At 31.7% G+C, this 16,562-nt stretch overlaps 1 long non-coding RNA gene across 1 annotated transcript; it reads right to left on the bottom strand.

The window, feature by feature from the left end:
- On the bottom strand, positions 1-681 carry LOC111371203. The gene is made up of 2 exons (XR_002698537.1): positions 404-681; positions 1-309 (listed from the first exon to the last, which is right to left on the bottom strand). It is a non-coding gene; the product is annotated as an uncharacterized LOC111371203 (long non-coding RNA).
- Between the last annotated feature and the right edge of the window lie 15,881 nt (positions 682-16,562).

The following is a 16,562-nucleotide window of genomic DNA, read 5'->3' as shown; positions in this document are numbered from 1 at the left end:
CTTCCCCAATATCTAATTCCAAGTACTAACGTCAGCATAGAATAATAAAAAGTAAAAACTCTAAATTCCCAAAATTCAGTATTAGACTAACCCAAATCAAACTCCCAGACGAATCAAAAATTCAAAATACTCAAAATAAATAAATAAATAAATAAATTTCACACAGTAACAATTATATGTGTGGATATATTACTTGTACCTTCCATAGTTCGGAATCCATGAATCTCGGAGCCAGCAAGTCGGGCTGGTACACTAGTCTCCATCTTATCACTCAACCGATCATTCACACTCAAAAAGTGCTGTAATTAACTGAACAAAACCAAGCAATTAAAAGCTAAATTCATTAAAAACAAAAAGTAAAGCTTAATATACTTCAAAATATATAAAAATTTAGCAGAAAGACCTAGAGAGCAGCTGCAGCTGCAGCAGCAAAAGTGGTTCGAAGTTGGACAACTTTTAATTGTTGTATGATTATGCGCTGAAAAAGAAAAAAAATGTTTTTTTGTAGTGTTTCAATTGGGCCTATTTGAAAATTCTTAAAATAATTTCTTGGCGTTGAATTATGAGAGCCTAGAAAGACAAAATGATGTGGTACGGGAAATTGAGATGTCCGAATCGTTTGCACTGTAGAACGTGAATGTAGACCAAGAGGAGATTATTGTGTACACACACAGGTGGCTGGAAATTTGGGACCCTTATCCCCATCTGCCATCCATTTCTAAACGGTTTCAACTTTTTGAACTCACAATACTTTCATTTTAAGATCCTCGGTTTAAAATTAGATTGTTAATAAATTTTAATAAAAATTTTGAAATGTGTGATTAAAAAGTTATGGGATCTAAAAAAAATATGATTAATATTGATTGTTTGACTTTGACTTAAATTAAAATTCGATTTAAATAAATACTAAACAGGGGCTAAAGGTTTCACGTCGATATCGTGTTTTAGTCAAATGTTGTATTAGATCAATTCATGAAAATTGTACTTTGATAATAACTCATGAACTCTTTAATTTTTTTAATCATGAATTCACAAGGGTTTGGGTCTCTCTCTTGGACAAGGCGTTAATGGCATATTTTTATGAAAATCCTAATTGTTCTTAACGAACGAAGTGGCATCTGAAAAATCTTACAATACTTCGCTAGAGGTTCATCATTACGAAGCTGGAGCATGACTTTAGAATGTTGAACGTTTGTGCTTGAGAGTGCCTAATTTAGTCCGAACGTAGACCAAATTGGTGATGATATGTCGTGCAATTGGACGTCTATCGATGTCTTAATATGATATTATTGTGTTTAATGCGTCATATAATTTATAAAATGACGTGCATTTAGCAATAGCTGTTAAAAGGATTCTTCGAGTCTTAACTCGTTGTTAAACTTCTAACATCATCCGCTATGAAGTGCATAGAATATAAATCTTATTAAAATGTTGGCAAGTTTTCTCCAAGAGGTAACAACTCAAGGTTGACATGAGTATTGAAGTGTAATTGGACGTCCGGGGCACGTCTCTTTGTTTTGCAGGTCATTAAGCTCTATTTAGTTTAGATAAAAAAATAATAATAATAATTGTTAACCAATTTTGTTTTTAAAAAAAAAAAGAAAAGAAAAGAAAAAGATTAAGGGAATGTGTGATTAAAAAGTTATGGATTTTAAATATATAATTAGAATTAATTATTGACTTTGATTTAAATTTTAATTAATTTTTTTAACAGAAGCAAACAAAGACTAAGCTCCTGTTTGGTACCGCTAAAAATCTAATTAAAATTTAAGTCAAAGTCAATAGCTAATTTTAATCACATATTTTATAGGATCTATAATTTTTCAACCATACATTCCATCAATTTTTATCAAAATTTACTAAAAAAATTGATTTTTTATCTCTTCCAAATAGGAAGTAAGTTTATTAAAATCTGTCAACAATTACTAATATTGAAAATAAGAAAAAAAAAGTATAAGATCGTATTCACGGTTCAAATTAAAAATTCCTAAGGAAAAAAGTAAGATCATGTTTGGTACCAATTTAAATCAAATTTTAATCTAAATCAAAATCAAACAATCAATTTTAACCTATATTTTATGGGTTCTACAATTTTTCAATCGCACATTTCCAAAATTTTTTATCAAAATTTACTAAAAATTTTGTTTTAATCCCTATCAAATAGGGCTAAATATTAATGTCATATTTAACAAATTAAAAATTAAAAAGTTGATTAAAAGTAGATTTAATTAAAATTATTTTTGCTTTAGATGTCCAAATCAATTGTACTGTAGATTAGGAATAGGAATTTCGTGTCCGCACATGAATGCTTTCATATTTCGAACTCTGATCCCCACGGACCCCACTTGGGTTCTAAATGGCAGTCAACTTGCACTGCAAGTCTATGTTCATTGAATTTAACACTAAAATCTCAATTGATTGTTGTATATTTCTCATCGGAGTCATTGACATTTTGATGTGTAACGATTATGATGTTTACAAGATGATAGACAGATTTCAAGTTCTCTGATATTACTCCACAATATGTTCTGAAACCTACAAATATTAATATCATCAACAAATAATATTAGCAAGATGGAATATCCGTACCACTATCACATTAATATTTTTGTTCATTCAATAGACAAATAAAAATTAAAACCAAAGTTTAGTGACCAATTCAAAAAAGGGGAAAAAACAGAGGAATTGTTGCCAGGATTCCTCTTGTACAAATAATATTTTTAAAATTTAACTCGCATGTATATTAAGAAATAATCTAGTGAGCACATGTGCTCATTTTATGCTAAGCATCGAAAACATGATGTATCAATTCGTTGATGGATAATTTTATAACAAACCTCATAATTTAATTAAGGGCCCGTTTGGTAGGGATTTTGAGAATTGATTTTTTGACCGTTAGAAGAAAAGTGGGGTCTACATGTGAGAGAAGAAGTCAAAAATTACGGCTTGAATAGTAAAATAACGGTAAAAAAATCAATTTTTTTGGGCAAAAAATCCTACCAAACGGGACCTAAAATTGTTATTCGTAAATGAATTGATATGTCATGTCATCGATGCTTGTTATAAAATGACATTTGATACTCATTAGATCATATCTATTTGCATCTTGCATACATATGTATATATTTGTATTTTAAGATTATCTTATCAAACCTCTGTTTGGGAGCAATTTTGGACAGATTTTAATTCATTTTCTGACCATTGCAAATATACTGGTCCCTATTCGTGCCGTCATTTTTTACACCATATAAAACAATATATCAAAATTGCCCTTTTCTAAAGAATATTGAATTAAATGATATTAAGGAGGCATATTTGGTCATTCTATATGAAATTGGTTAATAATTGTGGATGTATCTATTGTATAACGGTATGATTTTCTCTACAAATTTCATGAAAATTTCTCTCAGACGGACGCTGAGTAAAGAAAATTAATTACTTAATATTAAATAAATTTTATCGAATATTTTTATTTCTCAATCTTATCTAGTACGTCATAAATCTTCCACGTATATAATCAAAACTACTTAACAACCACACTGTAGAATTTGGACCTCATGACCCACGTACAATAAAATCAATTTTTTGGACCTCAAACGTGTTGAATGCCATCAAATCAATTTATGTTGGTTTGGTCCCGGATTAAATTATCAACGTCCTTGGTTTTAATTGCACGAATGCATGCTGCAAACTTGGTGAAACCAACCACAAGAAGGATGATTTAGACATATTTTTTGGGGTAAATTCTGAAAAAAAAAAAAATCTCGAATACAAGTTCGGACAACTACTCTTGTGTTCGAATGATGACTCTGGCCAAGTTGGACACGAGATGTTGAAGTTCATGTCGGACAACATAACAAGTCTAGAGTTTAAAATTATATCTCAGCACATTACAAACATATTTAATGGAACAAATAGTTCTTGCTTTCATAAATTTATATGAAACACTAGTCTGCGTCTCGTGCGTTGCACAAATTTTGTATTTATTTTGATTTTATTAGCTTAGAATTTATAGATTGTACAAAAAAGTATTTGGAAATAAGAAATGTTTGTTTAATTCTCATTTTTTGGTCGACTGTATATTTTATGTCACGATAATTTATTTTTATTCTTATAAATAAGTATAATGAATGTTGTGATTGTATATATGTCAACGATAATTTATTTTTAATTATTTTTTGTTTAATGTAGATGAAGATATTTTTTTTTATCTGATATTGCAAATAAGTTATAAATTGAATTTCGCAAATGCTTTTCTTTAACAATTTCGATTCGAGAGGCTATACTTGTAGTTCAAAAGTAACACATGCAGTTGTAAATTGAAAGAGAATATCCACATACAAAAATATTTAAATAACAAACTCAGATTCGCACGTAAAATAACTTGAAGTGGTACTTACTGGATGGCCAACTCCCTTGTTGGTGTAAGAATTAGAACCCTAATAGCAGACTATTCTTCGGATGATACAATAGTCACTTCAAGATTGGTAGGGCAAGAGAATTTGAAAAAAAAATATTAAATAAATTTTATTCGAAAGAGAAAAGAATTAAAAAGAAATTTAAATAAATTGATAAAAAAACCAATTATTTATAAAGTAAAATTTTCAATTTTAATTAAATAATATTTATATATTCTTCATTTAATTTTCATAACTTTATTTTATTTTTTACTTCTAAATAATTTTAAACGAATTTTTTTACTTATATAAGTAATTTTTACATATATTAGAAATATTTTTTGTTAATATGTTTATTTTTAAAATTTTTTTCCTAAAAGAAATATATATATATATATATATTTTACTTATAAAAGTGGTCAGCACGGAGTAAGGCTGGAAGTATGGAAAGTTGCGTGTTACATAGATTCACATTTCCTCTCTTACACTATATATATAATATAATAATATAAGTAAAGGAGTTGATTTGAAAAGGCGTGGTCATAGCGTATGAAAATGGATAACGGAAAAGTACAGAAAATAAAAATTAAATAATCCTCCGTGCACGGAGAACACACTATATATAATTATTTTTAATTCTTTTCTCTTCAATTTTTTTAATTTACAAATAACTTTTTCATTAAAACTGAAAAATTAAGTTTTATTTGGAAGAGAAAAGAATTAAAAAGAAAAAAATAATTGATTTTTTTAAAGGAAAAAACGCATTTGTTAACACATACGTTTAATCTCCGTTTAACTATTTTCGATATTTATTTAGATCATTCGATATCTCTACGATATAGTTCTCAAAATGAATTTCGAGAGAATGTAAAACATTTATTGATTCAATTATCATACAATCGTCGATGAATTTTTAAAGTTAGCTTGTTATCGAAAATTTCGAAACATTGTTTGAAAATGTCTATTTTGACGTCCCATAACATTTGCTATGATTGATCATTTCACGTACCGTTAACGACGTAAAATACTATGTCGCGAGTACTTTAAAACGATATTAAAAATGTAATATTTCGATTTCATTTGATATCTCGTAATGCGCTTGAAAATGAACACAAAAACATAAGTATAAAAAAAATTCAATTTCTCTCATGGTCTCCGTGCACGGAGACCTCATTCTACGATAGCAGTTCAAACTTATTCTATGATTTATAAAATGGGATCTCTAAATGTATTAGAATATGTAATTTCCACATATTTAAAAGTTGGGGCAGCCCACTATGTTGGACCAAGTTGGCTTTCTTCTTGCCCATATCCTATGACGGGCTGGGAAAACAGCCCAGCTAGGAAAATGCAAAAGTAGGCTGGGCTAGGCAGGCTCACATGCTGGGATAAAAAATAAATCAGTTGATAATATTGAAATATTACCCAAATATGAAACCCAACAGCTTTATGCAGGAGAAATTATGTTGTATGACGTAAATTTTTTTAAATTATTTAAAATTTCATTTTTTTAAGTGGGGAGCAAAAACGACACGTTCCTCCGTGCATGGAGAAATTTTTTTTCGTTATGCCACATAATTTTTTTGAGCAAAATAATGCATTGAGAAAATTGTTACAAAAAAAGAATAAATAGTAATAAAATAATTGATTTTTTTAAGAAAAACGATGTATATGCATTTTTAATATATATGTTTAATTTCCGTTTAACTATTTTCGATATTTATTTAGATCATTCGATGTCCCTACGATGTAGTTCTCAAAATGAGTTTCGAAAGAAATTAAAACATTTATCGATTTGACTATCGTACAATCGTCGAAGAATTTTTAAAGTTAGCTTGTTATCGAAAATTTCGAAATAGTAATAAAATAATTGATTTACAAAAAAACGATTTATGCGTATTTTTTAACACATACGTTTAATCTCCATTTAACTATTTTCGATATCTATTTAGATCATTCGATATCTCTGCGATATAGTTCTCAAAATGAATTTCGAGAGAATGTAAAATATTTATCGATTCAATCATCGTACAATTTTCGATAAATTTTTAAAGTTAGCTTGTTATCAAAAATTTCGAAATATAGTTTGAAAATGGCTACTTCAACGTCCCATAACATTTGCTATGATTGACCGTTTCACGCACCGTTAACGACGTGCAATACTATGCTGCGAGTACTTCAAAACGATATTAAGAATATAATATTTTGACTTTATTTGATATCCCGTAATGAGTTTGAAAATGAACACAAAAATATAAGTAAAAAAAAAAGTTATTTATCTAAATTTTGTCTCCATGCACGGAGCACGGAGACAGTGTCTCTGTGCATGGAGACACCTGCCTCCGTGCACGGAAGCTCCAACAATATTTTTTTTTCTTCCTTTTCCCCTCCGTGCACGGAGAAAGTATCTCCTTGCATGGAGACCGATGTCTCCGTGCATGGAGAGATTACCTTTTTTTTGGTTGTGTAGTTTTAATTATAATTTTTTTTCAATTTATAATTCTCTTTAATCCTTTTTTCTTCAAATTTTTTACTTGTAAGTAATATGTTGTAAAAAAAGTTTCTGTAACATATTATTTCTATATTTTTTTTTTAATATAAAAGTGATATTTTTTTTATATCCCTACTATATATATCTATATTGGAGTGGGGAAGAGTGGAAATTGCGCGTTGCAGTAAATTTGGAGGTAGTGTAAAATAAAATAAAATATATATCAAACAAACGACGTCGTTTTTGGCCCCCCAAATTGAAAAAATAAAAACAAAAAAATTGTACATCAAATAATTGAAATAAAATAAGGTCCATGAAAGGAGCTTATCATCCACAGTGAAGTGGTAGAGTCAAAGTGGTATATAAATGAGCTAATTTAAAATTAACGTATCATGACAGATGTCATTTGTTACATCAAATAATTATATAAATATCTCTATTTATGATGCATTATTTTTTAAGGTACGAGGGGTGACAAAGTGTTGAAATCAAGCATCAAACATTACAAGTTCAGGTGTAATAAGTGTTATCATATTCTTAATATTATTTTAATTATGGTAGACTAATATATATATAAAATTATACCTTGAAAAAAGACGTTGGCTTTTTTCGATTTAGGTGCGCCTTAGGTGGTCAATGTATAATTAGCCGTCTATTTTTGTGTTCATGCACAAAGTGGGGCAATTTTTCCAATCGCCGAGCCTACGCAAGTTTTTAAAACATTGATTATTTCTCGATGAAATCAATACTTATTACAAAAATAGTTTTGCTATAATAAACTTATTGTCTATGTATTGTTTATGATGATTCTTATCCACCATAAGCCTAAGCCCATCACAACTAAATTTTGTGATGGCATTGGTCATTTTGAGATTATTTTAGATTGTCTAAAAAAAATTATATTATAATGATTACATCTAATTTTCAATGCATTTCAAAGGTTAACATAAGTATGAATCTTGTTAATTTCTCAAAGGAAAAAAATGGTGAACTTGCTGTGGAAATCTTATTTGTGGATAAACTTTTGAAAAGTAGAAATAACACACACAAAAGCTGGATTTAGGGAAAAATACTAGAATCCAACAAGCTTGTGCGAAAACTTGTGCAAGTGGTTCCAAAATCCAATGAGGTTACAAGCATGGACCAAAATTTCCTATGTAATATTTGACTTGTGAAATTAAAATGATTTAAGCAAAATTTGCGTACAATTAAATTTAACAAAGGAGTTTTACTTGCAACAATTAGTTTCAAATTGAAAATTGGATGATCCAATCGATAATTTTTACAAGTGTAAACGGTTATTCACAAGGGAAAGGTGAAATGTGGTGACATTAATTGCATCTCACATCATGTTTGATTTCTAAACTTATTTGGGGTGTGTTTGAGCCCCTTTAGTTTTGAAAAATGTATTATGGAATAGTAGATTAAAGAAAAATGTGTGGTTAAAAAGAAAGAAAAGTTTTTTATTCTCATATAATGTTATTTTAACGAAAAATGTGTGATTGAAAATGAATACTGTAAAAAAAAAAAAATAAGGTGATAGGATGTAAAATAGTGAGCGACAAATAAGGGCTTAGTTAAAATCCCTGATGATGAGCTTGCTGTCTTTTCATTGTCTATCCAATATATTTTTAGTATCTCGATACACCATATCTTTTTAGTGAATAAGGAGACACAAATACTAGTACAATTTTTAACACTTTTTGTACATTATATGATCTTGTCTTTTTACCATTAGTTAAGAAAAAATAACGTGTTAAAAGTGTAAAAAAAATATTAGAGGGATAAGTTTGAGATATCCATTGCACACTCAAGCTTATAGATAGTACCAGCTATTTTTACTTCAAAAATGACCTGATGAGCTGTCATTTTTTTTTTAATTATTATTGAGAGAAGCTTGTTATGAATGAAGGTTGATTTAAGTGGCTAGTGGTTGAGAGTACTATTCCCATAGCCAATATGCCTATGAAACTAAAGTTCGTTATGACACAGAAACTGGCTTAAAAATTTGTTGGAGTATGCTTCTTTCTTCCTGCATCCAAATTATTACCCTTATTGCCAAGTTGATTAGCACTGTCTTTCAATAGGGATTTTCAGAGAATGTACCTCACCTCCGAGCTACATTATTGGGTCTGGCGGCTCATAGTATGACTTGTTTGGTGAAACGGAGTTTGGGTTACATACTCTCTCTAGCTATAATGATTCTGTGTGAAAATGGAAGCAATCTCATCTTTATGGGATGGAGGGAGTATTAAAGATAGAGAAATGTTTCTAAAATAATTTGCACCCGAGTTTACAATATAAATTTATTTCTTTTTTCTTGATATCTTTTGTTCTCCTTTTTTACTGTATGGTAATATGAATTTGTCAATGGTGTGTGTAGAAATATGTTTTCTTATTCAACATTAATTCCGGTATCTTTTGGTAATTTTCAGCAAACAAGTCAGTTCTCAATTCAAAGGGTTCGGGTAGTATGTTACCTGATCTCCTAGGTACATTATTTCCTGGTTAGTTACTATTTTTAGGGATACTTGAAATGCCTTTAGATAACATCCTTTTCCGTGATAGGCTATTAGCATGATAGTTGTTTTCATTGTTGTTTCTTGAAATATATTGTTGATGAACTGCTCCAAGCTTCTAGTTTTGTTAGGGTTAATCGCTTGACTTGTGTTTAACATCAAAATTTTAATGGTCTAGTTGGCTGGCTACTAACCTGTACAAGCATTAGCATATAGGCTATTTCCTTTTGTGAGGATAAGAGTGTATTTGATTGGTATGAAAAATATCATCTAGAAATGAAAATGTTTTCCTTCTTTTGTGGAAAATAAAAACCACATACACCCAAGAAATTTTTTTTCCTTAAAAACAAGGAAAATTAAGCATATTTTCAAAAGTTGAAAAATATTTTCCATGGAAAAAATAGCAATCCAACACCCCAAATTGGAATTTGGGTGGAAAACTGATATTTTTCATGGAAAATAAATATAATCAAACGCACCCTAAATATATTACCTTTTTGGTTAAAAATCCTACGATTACCTAATTTTTAGGGAAAATTGCAGCAATGGTCCCAAACCTTTCACGTTTTTGCATACATTACCCTAATCTTCATTTTTTGCCATTCACGGTTCCAAACCTTTCAAAAATATGCACTGGGGTCTAAATGGATGGAAACCGTCCATTTGAATGTTAGTTGACCAAGAAAGTAAATTTTGACCTATTTTGATCGAAAGTAAATCTAATGGCAACAACTTATAAGTTTACAAACAATAAACTTTAATCTACTATTCATTTATTTACATCCCCAATTCATCAAAGCATAACTTCAGAAATCCATAAAAGCTAACTAAAATTTGTATCCAGCAACTAAGCCATTAAAAAGGAAATAAAGTGCAATACACGGCTTCGATCTTTCTTTTTAAAGGCGATCCATGATCATCAGCATGCCAAGAGCGTCTCTAAGGCTCTATTTGTAAAAAGTATTACTTTTTATTTATAGCAGAGAGCATCTTTAAATTTAGTTTGTTATTTATTTATTTATTTATATATTTCAATGTTTTCTATATTGACTCTTTATTTTGCCTTTTTTTAAGTAAACATTTATTATATTTTCCCATTTTTTATTTAACATTTTTTTAAGATGTTAATTGCTAGTAAAAATCGAATATGAAGGGATGAAGTTTTGTGATGACGCACTTTAGGCTAACACGATTAAGACAATTTCTTGCAACCTATATTACTGAAAAATTTCAAAAGAAATATTTTCTAATTCTAAAAATTTTCAAAGGAAAAATAAAATTACTTCAACGAAATGGTTGAAGGGAGATAGTACATCAAGCTGTTCGCAAGGGCCAACTTGATCCTCTTCCCCAGGGATCTCAAATGAGGGACCTCTGGGAGAGCCGCCGACTCCAACTACCGTCCATGTATGATGCATGCTAGATCTAACCAACTGCCCATCCTACCTTCTCTACGTTTTTGATAGCCCATCTTTGTCTCAGTAGAGTCTTTTAGTGGCATGCTTCGATCCTCTTCTCCATTACTTAGAAAAAGTGAGCCACCGATTCAGGTACAAGATACTATCATTATAAGACAATTTCTTGCAGCCTACATTGCCCAACTTGGAGGAGTTTAATATTGGTGGATTGGACATTACAATAAAAATATGTTATGAGGCGAGATAAATCGGATCGCTTCATAAACTAAGAAAACTACCAGTTGAACTTCTGATTGATGTGCATATACTATTCGACTTTGGGATGCAAGTATGTAAACCAGGTAGAGGTGGCAATGGGCCGAGCCGGCTCTTAAACTCATGAGCTCGGTTCGTGGCTCATTAATAATGAGCTCGAATTCGTAACCCATGAGCTCGTGAGCTTATGAGCCACAAGCTCGCGGGCCAAGCCGAGCCCACGAGCTTGACCTTTTTTTTTATGGGAAACTTTTCATACTTTTTCTTCACATTTTTGATGAGCCCACGAGCGAGGCTCGTGAGTCGCGAGCTCGACGAGCCCTTGCTCGGCTCGTTGGATCCAACCCTTACTCGACTAGTACTTGGGCTCATCAAATACTCGAGCTGTTCGACCTGTTTAACATCCCTAAAACCAGGTGATACCGCTATTATTAAGGGAGAAAAGTTTAGTCTCAATCACATTATAAACTTGCTTTCTATATCACTCTATATCCTCCTAGATTTGATCCATATACACTTAGTGACTCACGTCTCACATTCTCTTATACACTGATTGGCTTCTCGTCGAACTGCAAGCGATCACCTCACATCACTTCAAAAAAGGTCACTGTTTGTCCAAGTGTGTAGAATAAAAGGCTTTTATAAACACAAGAGGGCCGTAATCTGTTGACCATGTGTACTCTAAAAAAGAAAAAAAAAATCATGAATAAAATAGAAATCCAATAAAACAAGGTCAACAGTACATGTGAAGATTTGGTCACGTTAAAGCTGCATTAAAATATTATAAGATATATACAAAATCATGAATAAAATAGAAATCCATGTGTTTTTTCGTACTTCTACTCCTCATTCATTGTACAATTAAGCAAATGAAAAGTTCCTATCCATCCAATAGAGTTTTGGTTTACACGACTTGAGGCAAATGCTGGTCAAAAAGCATTTGTAATTAATCGTGTAGGGAATTTTGGTTCATTATTAGTATTTTAGGTTTTAAAAAGATTTAGAGACTTTGATAGAATTATAACATGTTGGATAGCAAGAATTAAATAATAGTCGATTCAACTAAAAAATAGAATTATAACATGTTGGATAGCAAGAGAATTTTTTTTTATTTTTTTGAAATATTAATTGTTGCAGTATCCTAATACAACACACCAAACTAAGGGCTTTCTAGAAGATTATTTAAATATAAGATGCTCTTTATTTTAAAAAATCGACTTTTAAAATCATCCTCCGATGAATTTTTTAAATTAATAATTTAAAATAGAGTGTATTTGACTCTCTAAATTTAAAGAGCCAAATTAACTTTCTATAATTAAATGTATTCACTGGCACAATAGGATGTTATGCACGATGCTCGCATACTAGCTCGTGCAGTTCACAGTCCCGAAATGCATTTTCCGCAACCAGCCCCGGGTAAATATTATTTGGTAGACTCAGGTTTTGCACATCGGCCAGGGTATATGGCCCCTTATAAAGGCTCAGATATTCTGTATCACTTCCAACAATTCGCTAATGATGGTACAGGGCAAAGCAGAAGGTTTCGAAATGCGCGTGAGAGATTTAACTTCAAGCACTCGTCGTACAGGAATGTCATAGAACGTACATTTGGTGTATGGAAACAGAGGTGGAAAATCCTCGACCTTATGCCTAGCTACCCATTCCAAACACAAGTGGCAGTGGTTGTAGCGACGATGGGTATTCATAACTTACTACGCCGTTCAGGGATATGGACGAGGCGTTCTTGCTGGCGAACACAGATGAGGATGTGGTCGCGGAGGTGGAGCTGCCCAATGTGGAGGACGAAATGCATGGCGAAATGAATGCCGTCGAAATGTAGCGAAATGAGTGGGATAGACTGCGTGATTACATGGCATAGCAACCATAATGGTGATTAGTCGTGAGTGTCGCTTTTTATCGAAAATTTATCATTGTTATGTACCCACATTTCATATCCATTTAAAGGTCAATTTTGTCGTATTTCTTTCACTTTAACTTTGTATTTTTTCATTTTTATTCTAAAAGATTATGTTTACAATTGCAAATGAAATGTAGTGCCCGATTAAAGAGAACGACAGTATATGAACTCTTCTTTATAGAGAGCGTTGCTCCCCTAATTAATCAAGCAAATTATGCTTATTTCGTTTTTGATAAGGTGGGTTTTAGTATCGAAGCATATGAAGAAAGGAAAAGAATTTTTTTTTTCATTTTTGCCTATTACTTTATTCAATAGAATATAATACAATGAACCTAACTTATAGTACTCTTTAATCTTTATACATGCATTCCAAAATTACAGCTACTCTTGTCTTTTCTTGTTTCCTCTTCAATTTTTTTAGATAAATAAAAATAATTGTCTTGACATATCTGATGGTATGTGACTTTCATTAACTACATTAATATGTCCTCAAATTGCCTATGGAACGTATTCTATATTTGATGATAATTTGATGTACATGAATATTTTAAGATTCACCAATTTCAAAATTTGAACACTGCATTATCTATCTAAAATCACTACCCAGTTTCAGAACGTCGTTTTCACTGTCTAGCATGAAGAAAGTACTCGTTCCACGACAATTTTTCGTCTGTATAATGACATCCTGTCTGCTGAAACTGTTTTTATCGGATGATCTAGAATAAAGCATTCTATATATTTGAGTACAAACATTATGCAATTTGGCTTGTACAAGAAATGCTTATACGTTAGTGTAATGTGCCATAAACGAGAACTTAACAACGGTAATAAATACAAAGAGTCGAAATGCTCACCCATTGTTTGCACATGGTAGATAAGGTATAATTTTCAGCTTTATTCATTCCTTGATATATTTATTTATGTCTCGTCTGGTAGAAAGGGATGGACACTGCAATAATGCTTGAACCATAGTGTATGTTGTGTTTGCATGTGCCTTGATTGCATCTGGTGCGTGCACATTATTGCTGCAGTCGTATATCTGGAATTTCCAACCATGAATATTGACCATGAAAAGATAACATTCATTGCCTGGATATGAGTTTGGAATTAATAAATACTTGCACCCCATTCACGGATGACTATCTACAGGCAATCTACCATTGACGTAGTCTTGTAGGCGCGTTATATCCATTTCACCTATCTGGTTTCCATTTGAAAGTTCATTTGCCACCTCATGTGACGAGAGCACTCATCTTCGAATTGGAAGTCCAAAATTGCATATTCTTTATTGATAAGTGGATAACCTTCATTCATACACCGCCTTAATAACTTCAGCTCCAACTCAATATGCTAATAAAATAAACACATATAACATATATCAGACATATTAACTACGAAATCAAATTGAGTGTGGTTGCTAAAATTTCGTAGCGCAATATTCAAATCTTTTGTTTGATCCAATATCATAATCAGCATGTCCCTTCCAAAAACGTTCACACTGCCGTCGTCCAAGTATGCACTGTATAACACAATTGGCACTGTATAACACAATTGACATTAGTATCAAATAAATCAACATGGAATTTCTGGCGTTGCCGTAATAATGTTTAGCATTTGAACTAGTAAGAATGACTAAAATTTGTTACCCCGATTCATCTGTTGCTATGAAATCTCTAATTATTCTGTACTTTTTCATGTCATAGTCTTCTAAGGGATGACTTGTCGATGATGAAGACTGTGTGCACTTCCTCTTCCTTTCCCTTTCTCTTCTCAACCTTTGAGCATTTTCGATTTGTTGAGACGTTGACGTCTACTGTTCATGATTAGTAGGATTTGGACTTGCATGGGGAGAGACATCTTGCTGCATGGAACTTATAATGGCTTCCATGTTCGACTCCCAATTAGATAATTTGTTCTGCATATTCTTAGTATGTTCATCAATGTATGATCTCACGGAACATAAATTGGAATCCACATAACACCACATTTGCTCTTGTTGCTGTTGAAATAATTCTTCTTGTCTTTGCAAAATTGCCTGATAATGAGCTTCTTGTGTTTGCGATTCGTGGGCCATATGACTCTGAAACAAACCAGACAACGAATTATCTATGTACAAATGTAAACCATGTTGCATGTAATCTTGTAATGATTTGGTCTATTCTTCGAACAGCAACTTTTGATTGTCAATGATCGCGTGGTTTAGGGCTCTTGATTCTTCAACAAAGTTTGCCTTCAAGTTGCCATATAGATCAGACATATCTGATATTGTATGCTTTCAGTACATACTAAACATTTCTTCCAAACGATCTTCAGTTACATATCTTGAGGTACCAGAAGAAGAACTAGGCCCAGCTCCAATTGAAGTTCTCGGTAGACCACCACTTGTCGCTTGCTGCGCACGGATGTGATCCGGTAATGGTTGTGCTACATTATCCAATTCTCCGTTGACAATGGCATCTAGTATACTATGTTCATTGTCAGCTAGTAGTGACAAATTTGAGTACCATGATGTTTCTAATTCTTCTTCGGTAGGTTGCAACACTGCAAGGACTTCGATCTGTAATCATCGTAAATAAGTTCATCTCAGTAAATTTTTCAATGTCAAGCTTTACCAATTTAATGTGAACGTCATTGTACGTTGAAATTAAAAAGTCACACCTCTTCCGTATCCAGAAATTCTTTCACAATCGCTTCCTTTAGTATTGCATTAGGCCTCCACTTGTACATTCGTGGAATCTGTGCCATTTTTGTGACACCCCGAACTTAAGCTTCGAGGGTCACGTACTAAACATAATAACTTCTGCCTTTAGTACATATAAATACTCTTAAATAGAAGTATTACGTGTTAGAAACTTATTTTTCAATTTGGTAAAACAATTCTTATAAAATTTGATGGCCGGTAAAAGTGCATGCCAATATGAAATTATACATTACATATACGGCCTCGGCACTATCAAGATTAGTTGGGGCAGCAAGTTTGACAATTTTTATAAAATTCATCCCAACTCTATTTTACATGAAATTTGTGGCATTAGAAAGATAATTTCAAGGAGTTTTCTAGGATAAAATATGAAAATTTTCCAAGATCATATGCTATAGACGTTTTACTGAAAACAGTGAAGTATTACACAGGAAATCCAGATTGACCCCTTGACGTCAAAATCTTGATAACTCAGGCCATAGATATCCAAATTGAGTGATTCCTTCGGCCATATTTAGAAAACTCAAAGAGGAAAACAGACATATTTTTAGAGTCTCAAATGGATGTTTATAGAGTTAGAAACATCATTTTGAAATTGACTCCAGAAACTGTCCCTTTTCTGCCTTTTGTCTCTTGTAAGGAAAATAGATTACAAAAATGTCTCTTATCATAACATGAAAGATATAATTACAAAATTTACTATTAATACCATATTACATCATGTCATGTACATATTTTTACATAATACCATAAGAAAGATAGATGGAACAACAGTCATCGAGCAAAACATACAAAAGAAAACTTTCGGTACAAAATATCTGTCCTTAATCCATCATCGCTTAAGCCAACTAACTTCCATCAAT

The sequence above is a fragment of the Olea europaea genome, chromosome 22 (assembly GCF_002742605.1).
Source record: "Olea europaea var. sylvestris chromosome 22, O_europaea_v1, whole genome shotgun sequence".
Taxonomy (NCBI): domain Eukaryota; kingdom Viridiplantae; phylum Streptophyta; class Magnoliopsida; order Lamiales; family Oleaceae; genus Olea; species Olea europaea.
This window is presented reverse-complemented; position numbering and strand designations above follow the sequence as displayed.